Genomic DNA, 21,905 nt, shown 5'->3' with positions numbered 1-21,905 from the left:
CTGAAATACAGGGATGGGGATCCCTCTTCCCCAGGACTCTTGGAGTGGTACCTGGAATCCAGCCCTGATTCACTCCAGCAAAATCCTAAAAGCCCCACAGATGGCTCAGGCTGGGGCTGCAGTACCTGGGAACAGCAGGATGGAAAATTCCTTGGACCATGGGGAGTCTGTGGGGAAATCAGCCAAACAAGCTGCCCACCCTGCACTGAGCCATAATCCCCAGCTGGAAAAGGGGAAAAAAGGTTGGGATATCTAAACCCTGCCAGTAGCAGAGCAGGAGGGAGACCAGGCAGCTCCCTCTGTTAAAGGAGAGATAGAAAATGAGTCCTTTTTGGTCTCCTCACCCATTTACACACATCAAACTTCCCAAATGCTAAGCCAAATAAAGTCTTCTTATCGGTGTATTACCACTTAAGGCTCTTTCAGGAAGATTTAGGATGAATTAGTGCTTTTTTTAACCACAAAAAAAAAAAGAGCAAATTGAAATTTCTCACTCCATCAACCCATGCAGCCTCTGCCTTAACCCTCGGAGGGGAGAGCGGGGTCAAGGCTGGGCCAAGGTCCCTCCTGGTGCCAAGTTTTGGTGTGGAAAGTGCTGCTTCCCATGGATCCTGGAGATTCTGGGAGAGGTTTTGGATTGGCTCCAGAGCATCCTGATGTTCCCCTTGTTAGGGTGAGTTATGCAGCTTTTGGGAGCACAGGGAGTGCTCCGAAGTCCCACCTCAGCTCCAGCAGTGGGAAAACGCCATGGTGGCTCATTAGGAAGGTAAATTGGCCACTTGGGATCCACAACAGATCCAGGTCTTGTCCTCCTTCCCACCCAAGCTGGATTTGGGACACAGCAGGACGTTGTCTCCTGTGCATGGAGGCAAGAGTCATGAGGAACTGGAGCACAGGACCTGTCTCAGCTGGGAAAATGGGAGTGGGGAGCCTGGAAGTGCTGGGTGATGCACCCCTCTCCCAGTGCCCTGGTCTCAGGGGAATATTTGCAGCTCCATGCCCAGGAGCACAAAAGATTTCACTTGATGTGAGTTCACAGGGGTGGAATTGTCCTCCCAGAGGAGCCACCAAATCCATCAGAGAGCCACCACTCGTTAGCAATTAACTGCTTGACTTAATTGCTCTCCATCCCTCCCACTGTTCACTGTTTCAGGAATGCTGATGCTTTCCAAAGCTTTTTTTGTTTTTTGGGTTTTTTTTTTTTCCTGCGTGTGTGTTTAGCGGGGAGCAGCCGTTGGAGGTTTTGTGGCTAAAATTATTCCTGGGGATGAATGGCTGTGGCTTCTGGAGCCTCCAGGAATGGAGTCACCATCTGCTCGTGCTTCTCAGGGAGACACATCTTCAGCACACACCCACCCCCACGCAGCTCTGCTCCTCCTGGGCAGCCACGGAGGGCCCAGCCTGGCTGGGAAATTATTCCAGGGGGAAAAGCAGCTCCAGAGGGGAACACAGCACTTGGGAAGCTGCCAGGAGGATAAGGGATCTCCAAAGGATGCTCCAGCTGCTGTCGGTCCAACCTGACCGAGGCTGGTGGTCCCTGCTCAGGAGGGGTTTGAGGAGGGGTGGTTGGGTCCCATCCACCATCCCTTCCTTCTCCATCCACCATCCCTTCCTTCTTCATCCCCCATTCCTTCCTCCTCCAGCCACCATTCTTTCCTTCTCCAGCCACCATCCCTTCCTTCTCCATCCACCATCCCTTCCTTCTCCATCCACCATCCCTTCTCCAGCCACCATCCCTTCTCCATCCACCATTCCTTCTTCATCCCCCATTCCTTCCTCCTCCAGCCACCATTCCTTCCTCCTCCAGCCACCATCCCTTCTCCAGCCACCATCCCTTCTCCATCCACCATTCCTTCTTCATCCCCCATTCCTTCCTTCTTCATCCCCCATCCCTTCCTCCTCCATCCACCATCCCTTCTCCAGCCACCATTCCTTCCTTCTCCATCCACCATCCCTTCTCCATCCACCATTCCTTCCTTCTCCAGCCACCATCCCTTCTCCATCCACCATTCCTTCCTTCTCCAGCCACCATCCCTTCTCCATCCACCATTCTTTCCTTCTCCAGCCACCATTCCTTCTCCAGCCACCATCCCCTCCTTCTCCATCCACCATCCCTTCTTCATCCACCATCCCTCCCTTCTCCAGCCACCATCCCCTCCTTCTCCATCCACCATCCCTTCTCCATCCACCATCCCTTCTTCATCCACCATCCCTCCTTTCTCCATCCACCATCCCTTCTCCATCCACCATCCCTCTCTTCTCCAGCCACCATCCCTTCTCCAGCCACGATCCCCTCCCTTCTCCAGCTTCAGGAATGTGCTCCTACTCATGTTCCAGAAAAACCTCCTCTGTGTCCCCAAAATTCCAGGCTGAGCTGCCAGTGCTGGAGATGCTGCACAAACCAGCCCTTGGGAATAAAGCTGGGCTTTTTTTAGGACTTGGCAATGTTTTTCCCTATCCTCAGCTGCTCCAGGGCTGAACCAGGATGGGAACAGGCCACTCCAGTGTGGCTCCCAACACCTCCTTCCCAATATTCACAGGGCTGCCATGGGCACAGCATTTTAGGCTTTTCAGTTGGGATTTTCCAGGGTCAGCCACAATCCAGAGCTTTGGGAATGGGGCTTTTTGCCACCCTGTGGTGGTTCCCTCTGCCCTACCCTGGACACAGCTCCCCTTGGGACCCACCACCAGGAATTGTAATTCCCCATCTCCCAGAAGAAGAAGAAGCTGCTGAGAAGTTGCTCCTCTCGGAGACCAACCTTCTGCAGGATGCCCCAGGCTCTAGGGGGGGCTGGCACCTGGGATATGGAGACCCAAAAAACCTTGGGAATGACCCAGCCAGTGGCCACCAACCCCTACAAAGCCTCCCAGGCCATCCCTGGTGGTGTGGAGCTGATCTGGGCCGTTTGTGAAGACCCAGAGCCAAACCTTGGCAGGTTCACACCTTCAAGAGGGACAGCCCTGGTGCCCTTCCCAAGTCCTGCTATGGGTTAGAAACCATCAGCAGAGCTGGGAAAAGCCTCCCAGGACCCAGCCTGGCAGAGCCAGATGGTGCAGGAGGGATGGTGGAGGAGCTCCATCGGCATCTCCTAGCGTGGGAGGCACCTCCTGCCGCATGCCAGGGGCTGGATGGAGCCAGGAGGAGCTCCAGGTGCTCCCTTTCCTCGTGTCTCCCTGGAAATCTCCTTGCCCTGGGCTGGGGCCATGAGGCTCTGCCACACGTGGCTGCTCTGGTGGCTCTTGGGAAGTTGGCCAGGAAACGATCTGGGGTTTTCTGGCCACTCCTGGGCTCCATGGTGATCCCCCCACTCTCCAGCAGACTCCAGTTCCCAGCTCTGGCTGGAAAAAGAGTTTTCTCCTCAGTGAGGAATCATCTGATTCCTTTTCAGGGCCTGCCAGGATGAGAGGAAAAATCAAAATATGCTAAAGCTCCAGCTGGGTCTGAGAGGCCCTCCTCGACCCTTCTCTGCAGTCTGTTAGCACCAACTCCACTCTCTCATTCTCACTGATTTTTGAGAGCTCCTGGGCTATCCTACTGAATTCTGAAGCTGTCCAGGCCTCTTTTTTAAATTTTCTTTTTTTTTTTAAAAAAAGAACACTTTCTTCCCAAGGCAAAAGCCAACTCTTTGTGTCCTTTTCACAGGAGGCAAGTGGAGCTCACTTTGAAAAAAACACCACAAAGGCAGGAGTGATCCCACATCTCCCCATCCCAGCTCTCCTCCACTGCACCAAAGCAAATTAAAAGGGAATTTTCAAGTCCTCATTCACAATGGGGAAAGTGCAAGGGCTGAGTTTGGATTCAGGTGGGAGGAAGTGATGCCTTGATCCTTTCCTACAGCTGCCCCCAGCATCCCCATCCTAATATTAGATTAGATGTGGTTGTGGAGAACTGCCCCCAAAAAGCTCCATCTTCTCCCAGGAAATACAAACTCCAAAAGAAAATTTTATGCAAAACGAGGATCCTTCCCTCCCCCCTCCCAGCTGCAGCCACAAATTGTCATTTATTGGTGAATTTAGAGAGGTTTTTTTTGGGAAAAGATGTGCTTGGAGACCTTTGCTTGCCTCCCACTTCCAGCCCTGTTTTTCTGACTTTGGAAAAGACAAAAATCCGGTCTTTGTGAAAACCTCACATTGCTGCTGGGGGAGAATCCAGGTTTTATTTTTTGTTGTTTTTTTGCCCTGGAATGGCTTCACGGGCTCAGTGTGGTGAGGAACAGAAGGCTCCTGGGAAATGAGGGGTGGAAGATGGAAAACTGACAAATATCCAACCCCACTGAGTCCCTCCAGTGCAGCCTGGACCTTCTGGGGGGCAGCAAGACTGCAAAGTGGGGCTGGAGCTGCCTTGCCAAGAGCTGGAAACCCCTGGATTGTGCAAATTAAGGGCATAATTAGGTGCGTCAGTCATTAATCAGTCACAGAGACTCCCAGCTGCTCCCTCCATGGATGTGGGACGTGGCTTTGTTCATTTTCCCCCAAATTCCTGGGATCGCTGAAGTCTGGGGAATGGATCCAGCTCCCAGATCCCAACACCCCAGCCCATCTGCAGGGTCCCAGATCCCAGCTCCCCTCTGAGCTCCCAGCAAAGCTCTCGGGTTCTCCCAGTCCCCCAGCCTGGGGACAGGGTGTTGCAGGGGACAATTCCCACCTTGCAGTGACACTTTCTCCATGGATCTCCATCACATTCCTGCTCCTCTTCCCGCCCCTGCCTGGCTCTGAGCCTGCAGAAGCATTTCTCTGCATTTCCTTTGCAGACCTGGAAGGCAAAAGGGATGAAGAGCCGTGGCTGTGCATCCCAAATGTTTGAGGGAAAAGCTCTGGCAGCTTGGAGCTGTGAGGGGTGAGAGGCAGGGAAAGAATTGAGTGAATTAACAGGAGCAAAATGAGGATCTGAGGGAGATGATGGATCAAGGACTGCTCACAAACTCTCCAAACACCTCCTGTGTGTCACAGGACTGCAGGAAATGCGACTTTATTGCCCAAACCTATGGCAGAGACAGCTTTTCTTGGGAAAAAAAATAAAAAATCCTTTTTGCGCTGCTCAGAGAAAACAGGAGGTTCACATCACTCTGACCTCCTGCTTTATTCCCATCTCCACTGCATTATTACTCCTGAAAAGTCATCGTTTTTCCACTTGATCCCCCAAGCTCTTGGGGAGGGAGATGGAGCATCCAAGGTGCATTTACAGCATTGCTCTGACCCCGGGGCTCCGTGTTTGGGAAGCTTTGGGGAGCTTTGGGAAGCTTTCCTGAGCTAAAAGCCTGCTCCACTCGGGTGGCTCCTCTCCGCAGACACCACTTCCCTTGGTCTCTCCCTCTCACACTTCCAAGGCACTTCCAGCAAGTAAATGCCCGAAGTTTTTCCCTGGGATGAAGCTGGGCACCTTTTCCCTTGAACAAAACCTGCACCGGTGTGAGAAATGATCCGCACTCCCAAAAAGTTAAAAGGTTTATTAAAATCTATCAAAAATACAACAGAAGACTGAATAGAGAAGATATTGTGGTGCCAGGAGCAAAGGATTTTTCCCACCATGTGCTCACCCACACAATGGATGTTTCACCTTTTAACCCTTTAGCCTCTCAAAAGTTCTGTCCATCGACTCCTCCTGTGCTGTCCAGGGATGGAGATCATTCCTTACATCTTGATGGGAGCTCAGGTGCTGCCATAGTGACAACCTGACCCTCCCAAATGCCCCAAACCCTGGCCACCCCCTGATAACAACACAAGGGGGGTAAAACACAACTATAAATCTATAACATTTCTCTTAACATATATACATGATATTTACCTTTTAATTGTGAGAGTCAATCATCACATTACTCATCTATCACACCAGGAACTGGCTGATCCTCTCTGCACAGGTTGGGTGGTTGGAAGGGCAGCACGGAGCTGAGTTCTCCAAGGGGGTTGGACAGGTAGAATTTGGATAATTCTGATTTTTGGATCTGTTATCCTGTGGAGTTTTCCCTCAGAGCTGCTCCCAGTATCCCCATTCCCAGGAGCCAGCCCTCTCTCTGGGCCAGGTTTAAGCAGGAAGCATTTTTGGCTCCTTTGGATGCCAAACCTTCAGCTCAGCATCTCCGAGTGAAGCTAAAACAGAGCAAACACTCTCCCAGGCCAGTCCTGTTGTTGTGTCCTCTCAATTCCAACATTTTACTTGCAGAGCCCTTTCATTTTTGCTTTTTTTTTTTTTTTTTTAGCCAGATTTGGTCCTGTTTAACTTGAAGAGAAAGTTTTTCCTTCCTGGAGCAGTGGAATTTGGTGCCAGACACCCATCTGACTGCATGGCTCAGGGCCAGCAGCTCCCAGCCTTGCCAAGGATCTGAGGAATTTCGGAATTTCACCCCCAGACTCCAGATCCTGTTTGCTTCCCATAGCAGAGGCTGGTGCTGGCACCGAGCTGGAATGGGAACAGCACCCCCAGAAGTTGTTCTGGAAAATGAAAATGGGGGGGTTTTTTCCCTCTTTGCATCGAGCTTGGAGCTGCAGATGGGCCCAGCTCAGAGAAGGGATGGACTCAGCTCTGTGCCAGGATTAACCTCAGCCCAGACACTCCAGACACTCCAGAAAATTTCCCTCTCCAAATTTTTGCCTTCCTGGAGCTGGCACAACCCAGACTGTCCCTCCTGGGTCACCCTTCACACCTTCCCATGTCCTGATTCTGCACCCTCACATGATGCACAGGTGATCTCTTCCCATGTGCAGCTCACTGAATCCCTGGGAGCTGGTACCAGTGGCAGATCAGCACTTTTCTGGCCAAAAACCCCACCAATCTTTGCAGGAATGAGCCCAAATTCACCTCCCTGATGGATTTCCAAGCCTGCCCAGCAGCAGCCTGGGGTCTCAGCTGGAGGCTGAGCTCAGAATCCTCCTCTGCTTCCCTCCCATGCCCATCCTTGGGGAGTGACTTTGCTTTTCCCACCTTGGAATGGCACTGGCAGGAATTGGGTGCTCCAGCTTGGAGCAGCCTCTTGCAGGAGCCTGGGGCCAGGGAACAAGCCCACAGCAGGGCAGAGAGTGGGTGAAGGTCCCAGGGTGCATCCAGGAACTTTTTCTCCCTTTTCTTTCCCTAAAACCCAGGCTGGAACATGGCAGGGTTTATCAGAGATCTCCTCTGGCTTTTCAGGGCTGAGCAGGTGAGTGGAAATGGAGCAGCTGCTCAGGAGTTGGGGACGTTCCTGTCTCATCCCAGTGGCTTGGAGAGCCCTGCAGGAACCCTTTCCCTGATTTATTGTCCTGTTGTCACCTCCTGTCCCCTCTCCTGGGGAGGAAATCAAAGCCTGGAGCTGGAGAGGACCGGCTCCTCTCTGAGCAGGGATTCGTTTCCCCGAACAAAGGAGGGTTTCTCCTCTCCCAAACCCAGTCTAAATCCAGGAACACACCACAATTTCAAGCAAAATACAAAACCTTTTGTTTAAATCGCTGGATCCATGAGAAAAATCCATTCTTCAGGCGCATGGCTGGGCCAATCCCCACCTGTGTCCCCCCGGGGGATGGGCTGGGGCGGGATCGGAGCTCTTTGGGATTTTGGGGGAATTTTTGGCTGCTGGGTGGCGGCGGCGGCGGCTCCATTTGGCAGTGCAGCAGCAGGGACCTATTTCTGTCGTCCTTCTGGCGCTGGGAGGGCTCAGGCTTTTTTAGGGGCTGCGGGTGCTGCTTGGCTCCCGTTTCCCACGGAGGGGGAGCTGCCAATTGCATGACTCAGGGTGCTTTGAGGAAAAGCGGGATGAAAACACCAGGGGCTGCTGCTGGCTCCCACCTCCTGTCTCTCCTGCTGCCAGAGTTCATACAGCTGTTTCCTCCAGCTCAAAGCCCGCTGCTAAAAATACCCCGGAGAACTCGAGGATGCTGGCATTCCAAATCGCCTCATTCCGAGGTCTTTCCATGGGTTTTTTTGTTTGGTTGTGGTTTTTTTTTTTTCACTTTTAGTTGTTTTTCCCTGTGCAAAGGAGCTGTCCAGGTGCTTCCCGTGCTGTACCAGGGTTTGGGATGGGTCATGAGCAGGAGGAGGAGGAGGATGGGGGTGGCAGGGACAGTGATGAGCTGAACCCAGCTGAGTCAGAGCTGCGAATGTGACCCCTGGGAATGGCCAGATTTACACCAGCCCCAGATTTACACCAGCCCCAGGCTGATCTCGGTCCAGCAGGGAAATATTCCTGCTCTCCCACTCCCCACCTCCTCCCTGCTGGCCGTGGCACAGGAGCTCTCCAGCCTGGAGCTGCCCACGAGGCAAGATTTGGGCAGCTGGGGCATCCCATATCCCTAAAATCCAGACTCTGGGAGCTGGGCAGATCAGCAGGATGCTCCCAAGCTCCATGTATCCTCTTTTGCTGCTGGGTACAGTCAGATTTTGGGGAAAGGCTGGATTTGGGGCTGTCCTGGGAGGGTAGTTTTGCTTTGCCAGCCTCTCCAGAGCAGCAGGAAAGAGAAGCAGGAATGTGGTGGCTTTTTCTCCACATCATCCCTGGGGGATTGGATTCTGTGACCGTGCTCACAGGGGTCTCAGGCTGAGGGAAGAGACGAGGATCTGACTCCATGTTTCAGAAGGCTTGATTTATTATTTTATCATATATATTATATTAAAACTATACTAAAAGAATAGAAGAAAGGATTTCATCAGAAGGCTGGCTAAGAATAGAATAGGAAAGAATGATAACAAAGGTTTGTGGCTCAGACTCTCTGTCCGAGCCAGCTGGGCTGTGATTGGCCATTAATTAGAAACAACCACATGAGACCAATCCCAGATGCACCTGTTGCATTCCACAGCAGCAGATAACCATTGGTTACATTTTGTTCCTGAGGCCTCTCAGCTTCTCAGGAGGAAGAATCCTAAGGAAAGGATTTTCCATAAAAGATGTCTGAGACAGGATTCTGTCCCCATGTGATCCTGTCCATCAATTCTCCCAGCATCCCGAATTATCTCCTGCTCCCAGTCTGGAAGGAGAGAGCCCAGGCACTGTAACTCCAAGAAAAATCAGGAAAACCCACTCTGTTTGGTTTTTGTTCTTCTTTTTTTCCCCTCTCTGGTGGCCCCCATCCCGGAGTCATCCTTGGGCAGGGCGCAGCCCTAATTCCTGCCCCTCCGAGCAGCCCCACAACGGGATTGGAATTTCCAGGTGCTCTCGGACTTCCTCTGCAACTCCCTCGGGGCCACCACTCCCCAGCCAAGCAGGGAATTACCACAAGGAGCAGTTTCCTTTCAGACATTCAATTTTAACTCCCTCTTCCTTAATTTAATTCCATCATCCCTCCCTTCCACCCCGGGGGAAGCGATGGCACATCCTGATATCTGGCGAGAATTCCCTTTGCTTGTCTTTCATTTGCCTCTGCTGCAAAGAGAAAAAGGAGATGCCACAATTTATCTGATGGGATTTTTTTTGTTTTCCTCCCACCCCGTGCTTCCCAAATCCCCAAGTTCGTGCCGGCAGCACCTTTAGGAGCTGCTGGTGCTGTGGCAGGAGGATGCGGCTCTGTCCCAGTCCCTCCCAGTTGCTCCACCAGTTAATCCCTTAATGCTCTCCCGACAGGCTCCCATTTCCTGAGTGTTTCTCTTCCCCTCCGAGCTATTTTTATGAGGCCTTTTGTTACTTCCTAATTGTCCAAACCACTTTTCCACATTTCTCTTGATAAAGGCAGATTTCTGAAAGCGGTTAGGCATCTCAGCCATTTCAGCCTCATCATCTGTCTCATCCCTTTTATTGTTTAGCAAATGCCCTACTTTTGCTGGAGCATTTTTATTCCCCCCCAAGAGAGGGTTTATTTCCCCCCCTTCTTTTTTTTTTAACAGCTTTTTCTTTCTCTTAAATAATTCCACTTACACTGATTCCTCCTGCCTTTATTTCACTATTTTATTCCCAGCCATTCCTCTGCTGGGCCAGCCTCCATGGGCTCTCCCAGTGCTTAATTTGGGTTAATTTATTTTATTTCCTTTTCCTCACAAACATTTTGGGGTTTGGGGCGGTTCAGTGCATTTACCAAAGGAGGGCAAGTGCTGATGCTGAGTTCCACCCACCCACAGTGATGTGCTGGGGGCATCTCGGTGGCCAAACAGAACAGGTTATTGATGTTTTTGAATTTTCCAGCCTTTTCTTGGCCAAAAAAAAAATCACGTTTCAACACTTCTCTGGTGCTTCCAGTTGTTGGAGGGAAATCCCAACAGGCCCTTGGTCCCTCACCACAGTAAAGAGGAATTTGGTCCCTAAATGGAGCTTTTAGAGCTGCCTGGGGACCACTCGAGCAAATTATTTCCTCTCAGGGGGAAGGAAATGGAGAGGAGACAAAACTTTGCTGCACAAGGGTGTTGTTTGTTTCGAAATACTGGAATAAGGGACATCTTGGAGACAAACAAAGCCTTCCCCTCCAGCTGAGGCAGGGGAGAGGAAAATCCCTCTGGGAGAGGATCCTGAATCCCACCCTGGATGGTTTGTGCAGAAATCACTTTGCTCTGAGCTCGGCAGAACCAGGAGCTTTTTGCTGTTTAAGTCGTTTTTCTTGCGAGGGAAACAAAAGATGTCAAGAAAATTCAAGCCCAGGTTTGAAACAAACCTTTCTGTGAGCCCTCCAGAGGATCCAAACTGGTGTTTCCTGAGCTCACAGCAGCCACATTCCGTGGGATTCTGGGGGAACAAGTGACATTTTAAGATGAAAGGGATGTAGAGCACATCCCTGTGGCTGAGTGGGAATGGCAGGACAAGCACACAGGGATGGTGTCCGTGCCTGGAAAATCAGGGCAGCACAGCCTGAGGTGCCTTGGTGGAGGGTGAGGATGGGGCAAAGGATCCAGACTGAGGGTTGGGGGGTCCATGGGCTCCTGGGTCTGGCTGATACTCCTGCTTCCTCCCATGAGTGTGGGACAGGAGGGGACAGGGGAGGTGAGGAGGGAGGGAGGGATCCAGCCAGGGAGGATCCATGAATTCCTCAGGTCTGGCTGCAGCTCCTGCTTCCTCCCATGAGTTTGGGACAGGGAAGATGAGTATGGAAGGAAGGATCCAGCCAGGAAGGATCCATGAATTCCTGGAATCTGGCTGTTGCTCCTGCTTCCTCTCATGCCACAGGAGGGGACAGGGAGGGTGAGAATAAAAGGAAGGATCCAGATTGTGAGGATTTGGGCGCCCATGGGTTCCTGGGTCTGGTGAAGCTCCTGTTTACTGCTGTGAGTGAGGGATAGGAGGGGACAGGGAAGGTGAGGATGGGGGGAGGGATCCAGCCAGGGAGGATCCATGAATTCCTCAAATGTGGCTGCAGCTCCTTGTTCCACTCATGCCACAGGAGGGGACAGAGAGGGTGAAGTGGCTGCCAAGCAAAAGGAAAGGGAACTTTTCATCCTGGAGGCAAACAAAGCCTTTCCAAAGGCATGGAAATCCACACAGGAGGATCCACACAGGACTGGGGTCTCAAATAGGAAGCACCTCCCTGAGCCAGGACTGTCCCACAAACCGCCCCAAAGGAGCCACAGCCAGCTGTGGATTTCTTGCTGCTGCTGGAAAACGCTCCAGGAATTTCCCCAGGGGCTGCTCCTAATTGCCTGGAGAGTCCCTGACGGCTGGTGAAGAAAAGGACACATTCCCAGCACAGCCCTTTCCTCAGCAGGGCCATTAATTATGTCCTTCACTCCTCTGGCAGGCTGGGGATCCTCACCAAGCCTGTCAGAACATAATTCTCCTCAGATTCCCATTATTGCTGTCAAATCCTGTTCCACTTGCTTCCTAAAGTGGAACATGAGGAGAGCAGACACTCCAGCTGCCTCAGGCACAGGGAGGGAGACCCCATAAACCTCTTTTCCTCGGGAAATCAGGCTTGCAGAAACCAAAATGCTCCTTTTTTTTGTTTGTTTGTTTCTCTGGAGCTCAGCACATCCATGCTGGCACTGCTCTCCAGCCCTCAGCAGAATGCAGGGGTCCCTCCCTCCCTCCAGGAATCTTGGGGCACTCCTGGAAAGCTGTCCCAGCAGGAATGACCCGTCCTGGAGTCACAGGAAAAGCTCCTGCAGCAAACCCAGCCCTGGAAGCAGCTGATGAGCACCACGGTGGGAGAAATCCCTCTGCCTTGGGATTTCACCCTGGGAATTTACATGGGCTTTAGCTGTAGGATAATTCCCTTTTTTCCCTTCTCTCTGTGGGGTGCAGAGCTTGGTGCTTTCAGGGATTGGGAGCAGCTCTATTTTGAGGGCTCAATTCCCTGGGGTGCACCAATGTCCCTGATCATGGGCAGCTTGGCACTTGCCATCTGCAGGGGAAAAAAAAAATCAAATAAAAATATCTTTACAAGGTGGAATCGTGTCTGTCCTTTGTCACCGTTCTACAGGGAAAGCAGGAGCCAGCTGGGGCTGGAGGAGGGATCCTGAGATCCAGATCCATCTCAGCTCTGGAACAAACTAGAACAGAAATTCAATGTTTTCTCTCCCTTTTTAGTGTGCCTGATGCCTTTTTTAGGACTCTCATGGGAGGCAGGAAGAGCGCAGGGATGTGGGCAGAATAAAGCACTGGCTAAAGGTGGGGAAAAGGAATTCCAGTTGGGAATAACTCCTTGCAGGGGGAGGGACACAGGGACAGGCACCTGCGATGGGTGTGGACATCCAGGCTGGGAGCAAAACACAGCTCAGGAGTTGGAATATAAAAGGTGGGACGAGAAAATCCAGCAGTGGATGAAGGTTGGGAACAGGACAGGGCAGGACCTTGGGGACAGCTGAGCCAGTGTCACCTTGATGGGGACAAGGATTTGGGCTGGGGTGTGTGACCCTGCTCACAGGGGTCTGAGGATGAGGGGAGAGACGAGGATCTGACTCCATGTTTCAGAAGGCTGATTTATTATTTTATGATATATATTCTATTAAAACTATACTAAAAGAATAGAAGAAAGGATTTCATCAGAAGGCTGGCTAAGAATAGAATAGCAAAGAATGATAACAAAGGTTTGTGTCTCGGACTCTCTGTCTGAGCCAGCTGGGCTGTGATTGGCCATTAATTAGAAACAACCACATGGGCCAATCCCAGATGCACCTGTTGCATTCCACAGCAGCAGATAACCATTGGTTACATGTTGTTCCTGAGGCCTCTCAGCTTCTCAGGAAGAAAAAACCTAAGGAAAGGATTTTCCATAAAAGATGCCTGTGACAGGGAGTCCCATTGGGAAGGTGAAGGATCAGGATGGATCTTTCCTGTCTGGGATGAGAATTTTTAGGGGCTGCTTTGCCCCTTGTGACAAAGAAGCTGCAGGGAAAACTCTGCCCGAGTGCTCGGGGACTTTGTTCCCTCGGCCCATCCTCGCTGCCCGGGCTGCCAGGTGGGATTGGGGAGAAGGGATCTGGTTGGAATGAAGGTGCTGAGCTCCCCTCTGCTGCCTGAGGATCCAGCCCTGAGCGCAGCACGCAGCTCCCAGAACTCCAGAAGGAGAAACCAGGAGAGTCTCCCCCTTTCCCAGCACGTCACAGCTCTTCACAGGAGTTGTTGGTGCTGCAAAAAGGAGCCCTCGCTTCCTCTGCTGGGAAGGAACCAGGCAAGGGAAGGAAGGAAATGAAATCATCCTCCTCCTCCTCCTCAAGGCACCAGAATGCCAAAACCAGCCAGGATGCAGCTCACAAACACCTGCAGAGTGTTTGGGGCTTTGCTGTCAGGGTGTGACAGCACCGGGGGCTCTGTGTGACCCGTGCTGGGTGTGCCACCCCGGGGCAGTGCTGGCTTTTCACCTCCCTTCCCTTTAGCATCCCAAAGAACTGGAAATTCTGAGAATGCTGGAAATGCTGGGAACGCTGGAAGTGCTGGAAATGCTGGAAATGTGACTGCCAAGGTGCAGAGCTCCGTGCCTCCGAGCAGATGTTGCTCCTCCTGCTACACCAACACTCATCTGCTTCCCAGATGTCCCTGGCTAATGAGCAGCTCCTTCCCCTCGTTCCAGGGTCATCCCAGGTCTGAGGGATTTAAAAATATCCATGGACACTGCAGCTCAGCACAGTTTGTTTTGCTGTGTGTTGGGAAGTTCTGGTCCAGTGAGTGACCAGGAGGTGGATTTGGGGAGCATTTTAAACTCATTTTTAAACTGGAATGGAGCAGAAGTGTTGATGCACGATACATCACTCACTTTTCCTCCAGCAAACTCCATGGATGCTGCAGCCACAGGATTCACCCATCCTGGTGGAGGTGGGCCGAGTTTCTAAATCATCCCATGCAGGAGGTGGATGGAAAATCCCAAATCATCCCATGCAGGAGGTGGATGAAGAATCCCCAAATTGTCCCATGCAGGAGGTGGATGGAGAATCCCCAAATCATCCCATGCAGGAGGTGGATGGAAAATCCCAAGGTGGATGGAGAATCCCAAACCATCCCATGCAGGAGGTGGATGGAGAATCCCAAATGATCCCATGCAGGAGTGGATGGAAAATCCCAAACATTCCCATGCAGGAGGTGGATGGAGAATCCCCAAATCGTTCCATACAGGAGGTGGATGGAGAATCCCCAAATTATCCCATACAGGAGGTGGATGGAGAATCCCCAAACCATCCCATGCAGGAGGTGGATGGAGAATCCCAAATGATCCCATGCAGGAGTGGATGGAAAATCCCAAACATTCCCATACAGGAGGTGGATGGAGAATCCCAAATCATCCCATGCAGGAGGTAGATGGAGAATCCCAAATCATCCCATGCAGGAGGTGGATGGAGAATCCTGAGGTGGATGGAGAATCCCCAAACAATCCCATGCAGGATCCTCCATTCAGTCTTTTTCTGAGGGATTCTGGAAGGGGATGAGCATCCTGCCCCTGACATCTCCACTGAGCCGTATTACTGGGCTGGGATTAAACAGAAACCCCTTTGCAGGTGCTAATTCTGTAAAAATAAATCGGTACCAGGGCTGGAGTGATGAGGAGGAGGCAGGAGCCTGCAGCTCTGGCTGCACTCGTAATCCAGGGGGAAATGTGTGTGTGAATAATGAATGGGCACTGGAAAAATAAAACACATTATTGTGGGGAAGATAAGTCTATTAAAGTCTTGCTGCAGAGCCTGCCTGATGGATTGTGGAGTTCTCTGCCTCTGGCTGCAGCTCTTCCCTGTGCTGGGCTGGGTGAGATCCACCCAGAGCTTTCCATGGGCTGTCCCTGCATCCCAGCTCACCTGGATGGACATTCCTGGCCTCTTTTCCTGCTCCCCATAAGTGCCCTGCAGTGGCTTTCAGTGAGTTCAAGGGAATCCCCCATGGGATGGTGGGGCTACCTAAAAACAGAGGCCAGACAGAATGAAGGGAATAAAAAGCAGTTTATTTATATTTATTGAAGGGCCTTCAGGTATATTTAGTGCGGATGAAGTCCCCCAGGGGCTACACCCAAAATGGATGTGGGGACACAGATTTTTATACTTTTATAATTTTGGTCCATTTGCACATTGGGGGTTAATCTTCCAATTACAGTTTCAGGTTATGAAGTCATTTACCCCAAATTTGCTCCCCCCAGCTCACTTTTGTTTCCATTTCTCAGGGCCTGAGGCAGTGAGGTTGATTCCCAGGCCTGGAGAGGAATTTTTGTGTCTGACCGAAATGGGAGAGCAGCAGCTCACACTGAATGTGGAATTTAGAGCTATGCACTAAAGAACTGCAGGCTTACAAATATATGAAAAATACAACAGCTAAAATCCTAAGGGATCAGTGGGAGCTGGGTGAATTTGGGTGAATTTGGGTGAATTTGGGAGCACAGCACCCTCAGTCCCTGAGTCCTGGTGGGGTTTCCAGGCTCTGCGCCCACCCTTCCATGAGGACAGGGTTGCACCAGGGTTATCCTGGAGGGAAAAGCCTCCTGCTTGCCAAATCCAGAGTTTCCATGCTCAGCTGCCAGAGCTTGGCCATCATCCCAGCACCTCCAGGTGCTGACAGCCTCTTCTTCCCTCTCCTTGCACCACCTGAACCCCCCTGAGATGGCTGGAACCCAGCAAGAGCCGGTGATGAGGAGTCCTGTGGGGTCTCCAGGCCTTCATCACCCTCCTCTGCCAACACCTGGGCAGGGAATCCCCCGCTCCTGTCCCTTGGGATGCCACCTCCAGTGCTGTGTCCTGCTCTCCTCCCAGAGGTGTTGGAAGCTCTGTTCCTTCCCCATCACCCCTGGCTGTGCTGGCAAAGGGGGAAAACACCTCTGGCCATCCCTCCTGGCCGTGAGTTTTGCTGTCACTGCTGCTCCAGGGGATAAAGGCACCTCCTCACTCATCATCAGGGCCATCCTCGAGCTCTGGAACAGCCCCACCTGAGCAGGTGGGCAGCAAAAGCTGCTTCTCCTCTCCCTCAACCCCAAAGCAACAGCCCCAAAGCCCCCATGTGCCAGGACCTTGTGGGACACACACGTGGGCAGGGATGGGGTGACAGCACTGTCCCCAGGCTCAGCCCCACAGCACTGAGCCTGGCTGTGCTGCCCTAATTAGAAACACCCAAATTAATCAGTGCACTGCAGCTCTGAGAGGAGCCTGTGTTGTTCTGCACTGACCTGAAAGGATTTGTCAGTGGCCACTGCAGCCGTGGTGGGGAATGGTTTCTGCTCCCATTCCAGCTTTCCCTCTGCTCTGGGCTTGTTTCTTTTTTATTCCTCAAAGCAAAAGGGGTTTTGTTTGTGTTTCTCCTCCAGCAGCAGGAGATTTCCAAAGGAGCAGCCACTTTCAGTCAAAGTCTATCCTTTCTGAACAGGCTGGTGAGGTTTGGGGAGGTTTTCCCCCATTTCTTTTTGAACTTCTCTGGGATGGGACTTGGGCACAGTGGAAATGGGCTGTGGGGTCAGCACCCTCAGCTGTGTGCAGGGACAGATGTGAGGGGACAAACTGCTGTGGGATCACTGCCTGGCAGCTCCTACTTTGTGACAGATCCAGGGAAGGCTTTGGGGTCTGCCTCCCTCCACCTGCAGCCCTGGCAGCTCAGGCTGTGCTGAGTTTGCCACCCTAGCCAGGGCAGGGAGGCTCTTTTTGTTTCCAGCTGAGCCTCAGTCCTGAGCTTTGATGGGGACACAGGAGGGACAGGGGGGGATTGGGTCTTTTCTCCCAATTAACAAGAGGAAACGGCCTCAAGCTGCTCCAAGGGAGGGTTAGGTTGGACATTATATTTGGAATATATCTTCATAGATATTATTGGGAAAATATCTTCATAAAAGGGTTGTGAAGCTCTGGCACCGCTGTCCAGAGCAGTGGTGGAGTCACCATGCCTGCAGGGATTTCAGAGCAGCGTGGATGTGGCACTTGGGGACATGTCTGTGGTGGCCTTGGCCGTGCTGACATTGAACTCAGTGACCCTGGAGGGCTTTTCCAACCTAAATGACCCCATAATTCCATGGCCACAGTGCCAGTGCTCCCACAAGGAAAAGCTTCCATCCCTATTTGTGCTCCCTGCCCTCCTCCAGACACACACCAAGCCCTCAGTCCCTCTGTCCCTCCCTGGAAAAGGGGACGGTGAGCAGGGCACAGACCAAGCCTGAGCAGAGGTGGGATCTCAGCTGGAGCCTGGGATTGCCCCATCCTACAGTGGGAAATGACCTCACTGTCACTGTCACTGCTGAAAGACAGCAAAAAAAAAGGAGGGATTTACTTTGGGATGGTCATGGAACCTTCAGCCATGGGCAAGGTGGCATTTTGGGGCATTTCCTTCTCTTTCTCCTTCTCTTTCTCATTTTCCTTTCTCCTTCTCTTTCTCATTATCCTTTCTCCTTCTCTTTCTCCTTCTCTTTCTCTTTTTCCTTCTCTTTCTCTTTTTTCTTTTCCTTCTTTCTCCTTCTCTCTTTTTCCTTTTCCTTTCCATTCTCCTTTTTTCCTTCTCTTTCTCCTTTTCCTTCTTTCTCCTTCTCTTTCTCCTTTTCCTTCTCCTTCTTTCTCCTTTTCCCTTTCCTTCTCCTTCTCCCTGGGTCCCACCCTCAGGGAAGGTTCCTGCAGCAGAGGCAGCCCCAAGCCAGGATTGATGTTTGAGGAAGGAGCTCGATGCCTGCTGTGCGATTTGGGGAATTGCAGGGGGGAGCAGCAGCAGCAGCTGGGAAGGTTGGGGGTAAAACAACATCAATAATGGAGAGAGCACGAAGGGAAGCAGCCAGGGCTGCCTGATTTAGGATTCACTTTGAAAACAGATTCCCCTTCAGGGGAAACACGTGTGTGCCCTGGCAGGAGGAGAGGGAAGGGAAAGGGAAAGGGAAAGAAGGGAAAGGGAAAGAAGGGAAAGGGAAAGGGAAAGGGAAAGGGAAAGGGAAAGGGAAAGGGTTGCAGGAGCAAAGTGAAGTCAAATCCCTTCGGGAGAGGAGCTGGGCCGGCAATTCCCCCTCCATCAATGGAGTGTGAGTGGCCAGGCTTTGGCTCCGGGAAGGGGAGGGGAGAGGCTCGTTCAGCACGGGAATTCAAGCCCATCCCTCTGGGAAGAGCTTCAAAGGCTCTCGAACACTTTTCCTGCTTGTAGCCTCTGCTTTGCCTTTTCATTTCTCAAACACTGCCCAATCACGCTAATGAATACATTCTGGGATAATCCTTCCTGGCTTCCATCGAACTGAAATCAGATTTTATCAGCAATTTGCCGTGGCCGTGGTGGTTGGTCAGGTCCTGGTGCTCCTTCCCCAGCAGCTTTCTCCTCCCCAAAGGTGACACCACAGGACGATGCTGTCTGGAATTGCCCTTTACAGCCAGAATTGATCATTTTGCCCTTTGATCCTGCTGCTCTCTTCTTGCCTCCCCTTCCCTGGCGCCAGCAGGAGCAATGAGGAATGCTGGGGATGGGTCAGGACAGGCACACAGGTGGGTTTTTCTCCCCAAAGCCATCTCCTGGAGCACACAGGAACTCACACATCCTCTCCTGCTTCATCCTCATGGAGGATGGGAGAGAAGGAGGGGCTCAGGTCCATCAGACACAGGATGGGAGGCTGCATCCTTCCTCCTCATCTCTCACAGGGGATGAGTGGATGTTTAATCCCAGATTTCTGTGCCTGGGGAGCTGAGAGGGTTTGGGGGTTACTCCAGGAATCACTCCAGATTTTGGCCCTCATGTTTGGGGTCAAAATCCCCCCTCCCACACCACAGAGAAAGCAGAGGCAGTAATGGAAGAGGCCTCAGGACGTTTTTGGCACATTCACTGATATTTCCGGGGGGAAATTCCTGCTGTGGAGCCGAGCCACCCCTCCCTCCCTCCCTCCTGTCCCCGCTGTCCCTTTGCTGCTGCTGTCGGTGATCGATCCCCGCTGTCACCCCGGGCCAGGTCAGGGCTCCCGGGCTGCGGGGGAAGAGTCACCCACATCATCCTCACGGTCATTAATCCTAATTAGACGTGCCAGGGCTCGGAGCCCATCAAGCCCAGCTCGTCTGGGCTGTCAAAGCCAGGTCCCGCCGGGCTGAGCCCAGGGAAGGGGCGGGAAGGAGGCAGAAAGGGTGGAAATTCAGGGAGAGGAGGAGGAGTGCGGACACCTGTGTCACAGACATCCTCCATGAAAAATCCTTTCCTTAGGGTTTTTCCTCCTGAGAAGCTGAGAGGCCTCAGGAACAAAATGTAACCAATGGTTATCTGCTGCTGTGGAATGCAACAGGTGCATCTGGGATTGGTCTCATGTGGATGTTTCTAATTAATGGCCAATCACAGCCCAGCTGGCTCGGACAGAGAGTCTGAGCCACAAGCCTTTGTTATCATTCCTTCCTATTCTATTCTTAGCCAGCCTTCTGATGAAATCCTTCTATTCTTTTAGTATAGTTTTAATGTAATATATATCATAAAATAATAAATCAAGCCTTCTGAAATATGGAGTCAGATCCTCGTCTCTTCCCTCATCCTCAGACCCCTGTGAGCAGGGTCACACACCTGGTTTTTAAAGCACACAGGAGCCTGGCCTTGCTGTCATCCTCTCCCTTCCTCAATCTCCCCCTTCACAGCCTGATGCAGAAGCCCCCAAAAGGACCAGAAGGCAGCAGCACCACACCAGTATTAACATCATCCCGAATTTTTTTCCTCTTTTCCCAGCAATTATTTGCATTGAAAACCTCAGAGATTTTTTTGCCTCTGGCTAACACAGCCCCTCATCTCTGCATTTCTTCTGAAAGCATTCCCAAAATATTCGGGTTGGGGGGGAGAGGAGGGGGCTTCCCAGCTGTCTGGCCATTTAGGAGGGCAAAAAAATGATCAAATTCCAGCAGCTGCTCAGTGCAGGGGACTTTGCTGCTGCATTAGCTGGATCAGCTTGGAAAATGTATCCTTCAATCAGTTTAAGCCCTTAGGCTTGATGTAATTTTGCTGCTGCCTTCTCTCCGAGGTGCTTTTACGGCTGCTATCTCCGAGTATTTACAGCGAAGTGAGGAGAGACTCGGGCTGGGTCTGTCCTCACCACGGGTGGCAGCTCCAGGGTGGTTTTCCAGGGTTTTCCAGGGGTTCATCCTGCTCTGACACCAGCGAGGAGCATCTTTCAGCACCAGCGAAAGCCCCGGCCTGGGCAGGAACCGGTCCTTAAATCCTCCCATCCCAGGTTTTCCCTGCTGGGAGCGGAATTTGCTGTGGGTGCAGCTCCTCCTGGGTCGGCGAGGCTGCTCTCTGATTTTTGCCACCCCTTCTGTTATAAGTAAAGAATCTGCCAATTTTTGGGGGGGGGAAAAAAATAAAGGTTGCGGGACCAGTTAAACCAGTTGCTGCCAAAGCGAAGTTCTCCCTGTTTGTTATTGTAATCACCGTTAATTGTAATCTCGTTCATTGCTCCTTTCGGATCGGTACGGCCCTGCCTGGGGCTAAGTCGATGCTCCCCAGACGGTGAGAGGAGGGGACATGGGGTGGGTCGGACATCAGAGGATGCAAAACAGCCTCGAGAGCAGCGTGCCGTGGGAAGATATCCCACCAAACCTACCGAAAGGACCCCAAAAACAAGGAGCCAGTACAGAATTAAGAGATCAGAGTGATGTCTAGACATGAAGAACAAAGCACCGAGCCTGCAGAGATGCTGAAAACCTCTCTTGCCCCGAGCCCTGGAACCAAGACCCCCGAGCCTGGAAAAGTGAAATGTTGAAACCCGGGGTTACACCCACTGTTCCCGTAAGGATCGGACCTCCACCTTTTCCCTTTAGGGGACAAAGCTGCGCATTTTTCCTTCTCCAAGTCACCCTGGTGAGTGTTGGCGGACGGGCCACCAATACGTCGCCCTTCCCAGCCTTAAGCCGATCGCTTTTAATAAAGGCATTTAAAGGAGGAAAAGTCTCCTGCCCTGTTTATTTCACTTCCATCCAGGTTTTCAGGAGGAAAAGCCTCTCTGGAGGTGAGGAAAGCCCCAAATCCAGCGGTGATGCTGCGTATGCCGAGAACTCCGCGCTTGGACCAAGGCTCGGTTTTAAATGGGGCGCAGAACAAGCGCCAGGGCTTGGCCTTGAGTTTAATCCCAACTCCACTAAAGGACTAAAGGGCGCTGCTCAAAGTTCAGCGCGAGTTTAAAATCGCTCTGCGAGCGAGGTGGAGCCAAACTCGCCGAATCCAGCCCCGCAGCGAGGGAGCTTTAAATGGAGCTAATTGCGCATTGTGTGCGATGGGCGAGCCCTCGCCTCCAAAATCACCGCCCGTCAATTCTGGGGAAGGCTGGGCAGCAGCTGCAGAACACTTTTTTTTTCCCATTCCTTTTTCTATCCAGCGAGCAAAATTCCAGCACGCCATGCAAATCCAGCTGGAAGCACGGCTGGTATGGACAGGGATTTATTAAATCAGCCCGGGGCTGTGTTTTAGGTACCTGGGGTAAATCCGAGTGGGATTTACCAAAAACCCACCGGTGACCAGAGCAGGGAGAGGAGAAATAATGGGAACCCTCACTGTGGCCTGCAGTGCTCCCTGCTTGTCCTGCACCCTGAAAATGGGGAGATTTCTGCATCATCTCTGCTGCCCTGGATCTTTCTCTCTGTCCAGGGCATCCCTGCTGTCCCTGCTCCTGGCAGGGGCACCATCCTCGCTCTCCTCCATCACTTC

Source organism: Agelaius tricolor, unplaced genomic scaffold, assembly GCF_023055355.1.
Source record: "Agelaius tricolor isolate 1412-34295 unplaced genomic scaffold, bAgeTri1.0.p SCAF_25, whole genome shotgun sequence".
In the NCBI taxonomy this organism is placed as follows: Eukaryota; Metazoa; Chordata; class Aves; order Passeriformes; family Icteridae; genus Agelaius; species Agelaius tricolor.
This window is presented reverse-complemented; position numbering follows the sequence as displayed.